General features: G+C 36.6%; 1 protein-coding gene across 1 annotated transcript in view; it reads right to left on the minus strand.

Moving 5' to 3' along the window:
* The window catches only part of LOC115216300 (putative uncharacterized protein DDB_G0282133), a 134,619-nt gene that overhangs the window by 118,381 nt on the left and 8,738 nt on the right, over positions 1-7,500 (minus strand). The gene's annotated exons all lie outside the window — the stretch shown is intronic.

A 7,500-nucleotide genomic window follows, 5' to 3' on the forward strand; every position in this document is an offset into this window, starting at 1 on the left:
TATTTGTTGTTGTTTTTCTTCAATTTCTGCAATTTCAACCAATCAGTGACGTCAATTAAGGTAAAAGACATTCCATGCCGTATGAATATGTCCCTCGTTTAAGAAACAGATTGAGTTTATTTACATTTGTGAAAAAAAAAAGATACCCTTCCCCCCACCCCCAACCCTAAAACAGATTGAAATGCAATAGATCGATACTAGGGTCATAATTATGGGTGACAATTTCATATGACACCGCTAGAAAAAATGCCGTTCAAACCGAAAAGATCCCACCCAAAAGTTAAGAGAATTTCAAAATTGAAAGACATTACGAAAGAGTGAATCCACTGGGGCCGGAGGTGGATGTTGAACCTCGCGCCTCGGTGGTGAATTATGAGGACGAAAAAGAGAAGATGATTTATTTTAAAGTCGTGATTTATTTTAAAGACAGAGAAATACTGAGAAAGTTAAGAACTTAGACGAGGCCTTGGAATCTGGTTCTGGATCTAGAATGCTGGCCGTGAGAACGGTCTTGTACCGCCACCTCAACGCCAAGCACGAAGGCTGCAGAGTTAGAGCTAAGCTATGTGTAGTGGGACGAGAAGATATTAACTTTGCTGGATGGGCACATCGTGTGGAGAGTCAGGGGAAAAATAGCCTCTATAAAGTCTTTAGCGGACGAACAGGGTCACAAGTTCTATGGACAGGATGAGATGCAAACGGCCTTTCATCAGCATTTCGCACGGTTGTTCGAGCAAGGCGGCTCGCTGGAGCGTGGGGAGTCCCTAAAGGTCTTCTTCACCGGCGGGATGCGACTCTTGGCACGGGAGGTGAGGTGGTGTGAAGGGCCGATTACAGCTGGGGAGGTCAAAGAGGCCTTGGCCGAGTGCGCCGGGGAAAAGTTACCGGGGTTGGATGGTGTCTACACTAAGAGTTTTATCGTAGCATGCCGGACTTGCTAGCCAGCGTCTACACAAACTGGCAAATATACATACATACAACTTTTGTAAAAGTTTGCCATTCACCCGGATGTAATAATATAAACTCACCCATGTGCTTCGTTGATGTTGATCAGTTAGCTGTTCGGCTTAAGCGAGGCAGGGTCGTTGTTTATTTATAATACATTCAGGCCTGCTGATGATACGTAAGTATGAAATCACTGTGATAAGGCCTATATTTTTAAATGTCTTACTTTGAAAAATTGCATTCGGTGGGATTAGTAATATTTTTGGTAGAAATGACTGATTGTCCCTCTTAGCGTTCGGCATGTATATATAATGCCTCCTGGCCATGTATGTATAATTATGCCCTCTATATATAAATTAAAATATATATATATATGTATATATACTTTTATATATATATATATATATCTGTATATATGTATGTGTGTGTATATATATATATATGTGTGTCTGTGTGTGTGTGTGTGTATGCATATAAGCAAATTATATTATATATACATAGATTGGATGTGGTGTGTTTTGTTTATTGATGTGTGTTTTCTCTTTATCTTGATTGGACTGCGGCAATGCTGGGGCACGAATTTCAATGGTTTCAATAGTTAATTATATCGAACTCGAGAGTTTACTCCGGTACTGATCTTATTGATCTCTATCATCGATTGGCTATTGACTTACATCCCTGTAGATAATTATCTTTCCAGAAATGTAAATACCTATAGGTATTTACACTAATCCACCGTTGTAATATACGTAACTGGCGACACACTCCTGTCTCTGTATGTCTGTCTGTCTGTGTGTCTCTCTATCAATCAAACAATCTCTCTATCTCTCTCTCTCTCTCTCTCTCTCTGTTAAGTATCTATATATATATATATATATATACACTTATACACGTACATATAGATATATATGTGTATACATATATAATATGTATCTGTGAGTGTACGTGCATGTGTTTGCTTGTGTGTGCGTGTATATATATGTATATGTTAGAGAACAAAGTGTACGTACACCGCTATATACATACATACGTACATATATATATATATATATGTAATGTACATATGACGTACGTATGTAACTGTGAGTATATATGTACGGGCACCTGTTTGTGTATACGGGTGTGCCGGGGGGTTGTCTCTTTATCTCGAGGCATGTTGTTTTCTGATTGTTCGTTTGTTTGTTCACAATACGTACGCAATTAGAAATAAGACTCGTTTATTGATCAACAACTACTCCCAACATTGTCATTATCACCGCCCCCCCCCAACACCACAACTACCACCACCACCATCATCATCATCGTCATGGTAGTTACGGCCGTCACCATCATTCGACTGACTTAGCAGACGGCTTCGTGGCTATCAGCCAATCGTTGCAGCGTTTATACTCAAAAGGAAAAGGTAAAGGAAACAAAAAAAAAAAAATATTCGGATCTTTTCGGTTTGACCGGCAGTTTTTTAAAATAATCTCCACGTAACTAAACACTTTTAAACTTCGTATACTGGTAGAATGTGTTTATAAAACATCTTTTTCTCTTGGCTTTATTGAGAAAATTCTATAGTTTGTAAGATATTTGTTGTTTTTTTCCTTCAATTTCTCCAATTTCAACCAATCACTGACGTCTATTGAAGTAAAAACATTCTGTGCCGTATGAATATGTCCCTCATTAAAGAAACAGATTTCTGAAGAAAAAAAGATACCCTTCCCGCCACTCCTAAACCTAACCCTAACCCTAACCAATCCTAGCTCTAACCCTAACCCTAAAACAGATTGAAATGCAATAGATCGATACTAGGGTCATAATCATGGGTGAAAATTTCATATGACACCGCTAGAAAAAACTGCCGGTCAAACCGAAAAGATCCAAATATTCTATTTCAGGTAATAAGGTGATTAACTTTGACCCATTATCAGGATTTTTATTGGGAGGTGGTATTCGAATGCAAGAACAATCAAAGGAACAGAACAGATTATGCCAAGACGACCCCATCCGCCAATCTACTGCCCTCGACCATTGTTGCATTTATCGAGCTTCATAAAAGAAGTAAATGGGTAAAAAACAAAATTTGACATTGGCGGATTTGAACTCAGAGAGCAAAGATCCGTATCGCACGCCCTAGACCAGAAGTCTTTTACCTGCCACTTGTTTCGGTCGTTAAACTGCGGCAATTTAGGGGCGCTGTCTTCATGGGTTTAATCGAACAAATCGATCCGAGTACTTGAATTAAAGCCTGGTAATTATCATATCGTTCTCTTTTTGATGAACAGCTACATTACAGACGTAATGTAAACAAACTAACACCGGTTTGTCAAGTGGGACAAATACAAAGACACGTGCACTGATACATACAAACGATAGGTTTAGTCGAACAAATCGATACGAGTACTTTTATTATGCTTGGTACTTATTTTATCGGTTTCTTATTACCAAACCGCTGTTTTATGGGGACGTAAACAGACCAAAATTGGTTGTCATGTTGGAAAAATACAAAGACTCATATATTGATACATAAAAACTTAGAATTTAGGTAATATTACATCTGAATGACTTAACTTAATGGGTACATATAATTAATGCGCAAGTTAATTACCAAAAACTCCAGCATGAACTGCAGTTAAAAACACGGATGTTTACCTGCCTAGTGCTGATTGTTTACAGGTAGTGTTTCGATTGATGAAGCACGTGTATAATAGAATAAAAGAATAATGAGGGAAATAATTGGTATCAGGTGAGGTTATGACATATATATATGATATTTTATTGTTATTTTATTTAATATTTCTATTATATGTAATTTTCTAGATGGTGTAATTTAATTGTTCATTTTGAATTGATAAAAAGTGGAGCTTTTTTCTAATTTTTTATATATATATTATATTGTGTGAAATTTGATTTAGTATTTCTAAATTGAATTTTTTCCTGTAAGTTTGGATTTATATTCCTCAAATAATAATATATATATAATATATATATAGATATATATATATATATATATATATATATATATATAAGCATGAGAGTTGCGGTTGTTGCATGATTATAAACTCAGGAGTAAAAGGGGAAGAAGATGTGTAAGATAATTTTACAGCTGTTTCAAGAATAGGTGCGCAGATGCTGCATTTACAATATTAGCTGCCGACTGCAAACGGTCGGCAGCTAATATTATAGCTGCGATATTGTTCCTCAAATGATGATGGCTAAGCTGGCCGAAACTTCGAAGTCACTATGAATACTAATGTGTAAAAAAAATAAGTAATGCGTCTTTTCATTTGCATGATCAACTTGTAAAGCACGAAGTAATTTTACCTTGTACTCATTCTTAGTGCAAGTTTTGAAGAGTGCAGTTCGACTTTAACAGTTATTTTTTCAAAGCCATAATGGAAGTGACATAGGAGCATATTTGACATATTTTGCTTTATGAGTTCAATAAAGGCAACAGCGCCACGGAAAGTGCGAGGAATATTAATGCAGTATATGGGGATCAGACAATAAGTGTAAGCTAGTGTCAACGGTGGTTCCAGAAATTCAGAGCCGGAAACTACAGCCTAGAAGACGAGTCTCGTCCTGGAAGATCTGTAGAACTCGATGCGGACGCCCTGCAAACCCTGGTGGAACAAAATCCCATTGTGACTGTTGAGGAACTAGCAGAGAAGGTGGAATTTGGTCATTCAACTAGTCATTCAAGTCAGCGCTAAAACGACCATCTTTGGTTTCAAGACGAAAGGTGTTCTTCTATCAGGATAATGCTCGACTACATACAGCGAGGATGACATTCCAAAAGTTGGAGCAGCTTGAATGGGAAACTATGCCCCATCAGATTATCATTTACACCGTAGTCTTCAGAATCATTTGGACGGAAAATATAAATTCTGTAGACGAGTATTTTTCGTTACGGATAAGTCAATTTTGGAAGAGGGGCCTTGCAAGGTTACCAGATAGATGGAAGAGCATTGTAGAAAATGAAGGAGGGTATATCTTATATTAAAAATGAACTTTGGTTATCTTAATTTTGAAAAATAAAAGAAGTATGAAAACAGCATTATTTATGGGATGACCAAATATATATATATATATATATAGATAGATAGATAGATATAAAATATATGTGTGTGTGTATGTATGTATGTATGTATGTATGTGTGTATGTAACCGGTTTCTTTCAGTTTCTGTGTACCATATTTACTCATGGCTTTAGTCGAGTGGGGACTATAGTAAAAGACACTTGCCCAAGGTACTAACAAGCAGTGAACCTGAACCCGAAACCATGTGTTTGGAAAGAAGGCTTCTTACAGTACAGCCATGTTTGCCTGCATAGGCAAACTTTCTCGAGAAGTGGACTGTATGAGACTTAGCTCATCATCAAGTGGAATACACTACTAAAAAACAAAACAAAACATGGGACTTTCTGTTCGACGTATGATCCAGAAAACCCCGCGGACAGTAGTTTGTCCATGACTGCCCTTAGCACTTTGCTAATTTTGCCACCAAATGGATTCACTGCGTGTTTGCTCAACATGTTCGAAATGTCACACAAATCTCTCTAAGAACACACACAGAGTCATTTGCAGATAATGTGGGCCTGGATACTCTCTAGAAAGATGGAATATCCATTGTCGCTATATACTTGATCATAAATAACTTGGCTAATCATCATCACAATGATAAAAACACAATTTTATAAACAGTGTATTTACCGCGAGCATTTCCATTCGGAGATTCATTTCCGACCGACTGTTGTTTTTCCCGCCAAAAATTAAACCATCACCAAATTTGTTTGCTTTTTTTTTTTTTGCTAAGTTAGTGGTGACGGTCGTTTTCCAGGCTTAACTACAACAGATTTCTTCCAGGAAGAGAACGAGAGATAGATAAATAGATATACAGAAATAAGGAGGGTGAGAGAAGAGGAGAATCGACCCTAACACAGGAGTGGAACTATACTCATCAACACCAAAATGATATAAGTAAATCGAACTCCGAGGTATTCGAACTCAGGGTGAAGAGAGCTGTAGTGATTACCATAAAGCACTTTATCCGACGCTCTAAGGGTTCTGCCAATTGACATTCTTGTAAGACAATCTTGTGTATGCCAGAGGGTATGGTGTGATCACCAACACAAATGTAACGTATGAGAAATAATAGATGCGGGGGTACACTCTTCTAGGAGATTCAACAGTATGATCGTATCCTTTTGATTCATACGCCTGTCTGCTGACATGGACAGAAGAGTAGCAGTAGACGTGAGCAACAACAGTAACCGAAACACTTCTTAATGTCTAGTACCATGAGCAAATTTTACAAGCTTAACTAAATGAGGGGGAAATATCAGTTGTGCTTTGGATTTGACTCCAGTCTATGACAGGTAAAACTTCGTTGTTGATATAGTGGAATAAACGTTAAATATATAGAATATATAGGGTTATATCAGAGCCAGAAGCACAACGGGACAACAGGGCCGAGAGGATGTCTATGTTTGCTTGTGACTACTTGGGAACCTAAAACAATTCATTAGCGAAACCACTGTACATGCTGCCAAGTTATACACGCTTTCGACTGACGACTGTAGCAAAATATAGTGTATAATATATATATATATATATTATATATATATATATATATATATATCCTACATTAAATATAAAATTTAATAGTGTTCACTTCCGGACACTCTCACTCTGTAGGAGCCTCAGTTCAAATCGCACGTGTCTTGAATGGGCTGGAGTATTTCTATTTTGGATGTATTTGGGGTACTTAATTGTGCTCATGACTTAGTGTTTTGCTTCTTCCATGGGTATGAGTAAGTATCTCATTTATTTCTTTGCCACATTTATCACTGACGAAGGGAGGGTTCTTATGAACTAACCCTGAAATCGGTCCGATATGGTAATAATGGAATTTTTTAGAAATTTCTGTCGACCTTTTTTCGAGTAGCGTGCGTATTGTGAAAAATTATATGGTTATGGACAATATGTCCAATTTCGACATATTTGGCATAAGAATTTTTTCGTTTGCCCTTATTTATAAGTTGTTTATAATTTTAACCTTTAAAGGTATTTTTTAATATGCTGGCCATTGATAGAATTTTTTTCGAAAAAATGTTATCCTACATTAAAAATAAATTATATATATATATATATATGAAAGGAGGAAAATGCACACAGTTTACATAGTTTTAATGTATTTTTAAATATATTTTATAAGTGAAAGAATATTGTGTTTGTCGACCGGTTTCACTTTCGCTAATCATGACATTGAAATTATCGTAATTTCGTATTTTCGTAAAAAGATTTTAGTTCATGTTGGGTATGGGAGTTTGTGAATGAATTAAATCAACAGGTAGAAATCACTCTCTCTCTCTCTATATATATATATATATGTTGCTGGGGTGCTGGCAAAAGGAATTTACCAGTCAATTACCAGTAACCCTAATCCTAAGGATCAATATAATAAATTTTCACCTCTCCTTCATAAAATGGCTGGCCTTAAGCCATAAATTAAGAAAGAATTATGGCGGTGATCTGGCAGAATGTTTAGAGCATCGGAAAAGTATGCTTT

Source organism: Octopus sinensis, linkage group LG10 (assembly GCF_006345805.1).
Source record: "Octopus sinensis linkage group LG10, ASM634580v1, whole genome shotgun sequence".
Lineage (NCBI taxonomy): Eukaryota > Metazoa > Mollusca > Cephalopoda > Octopoda > Octopodidae > Octopus > Octopus sinensis.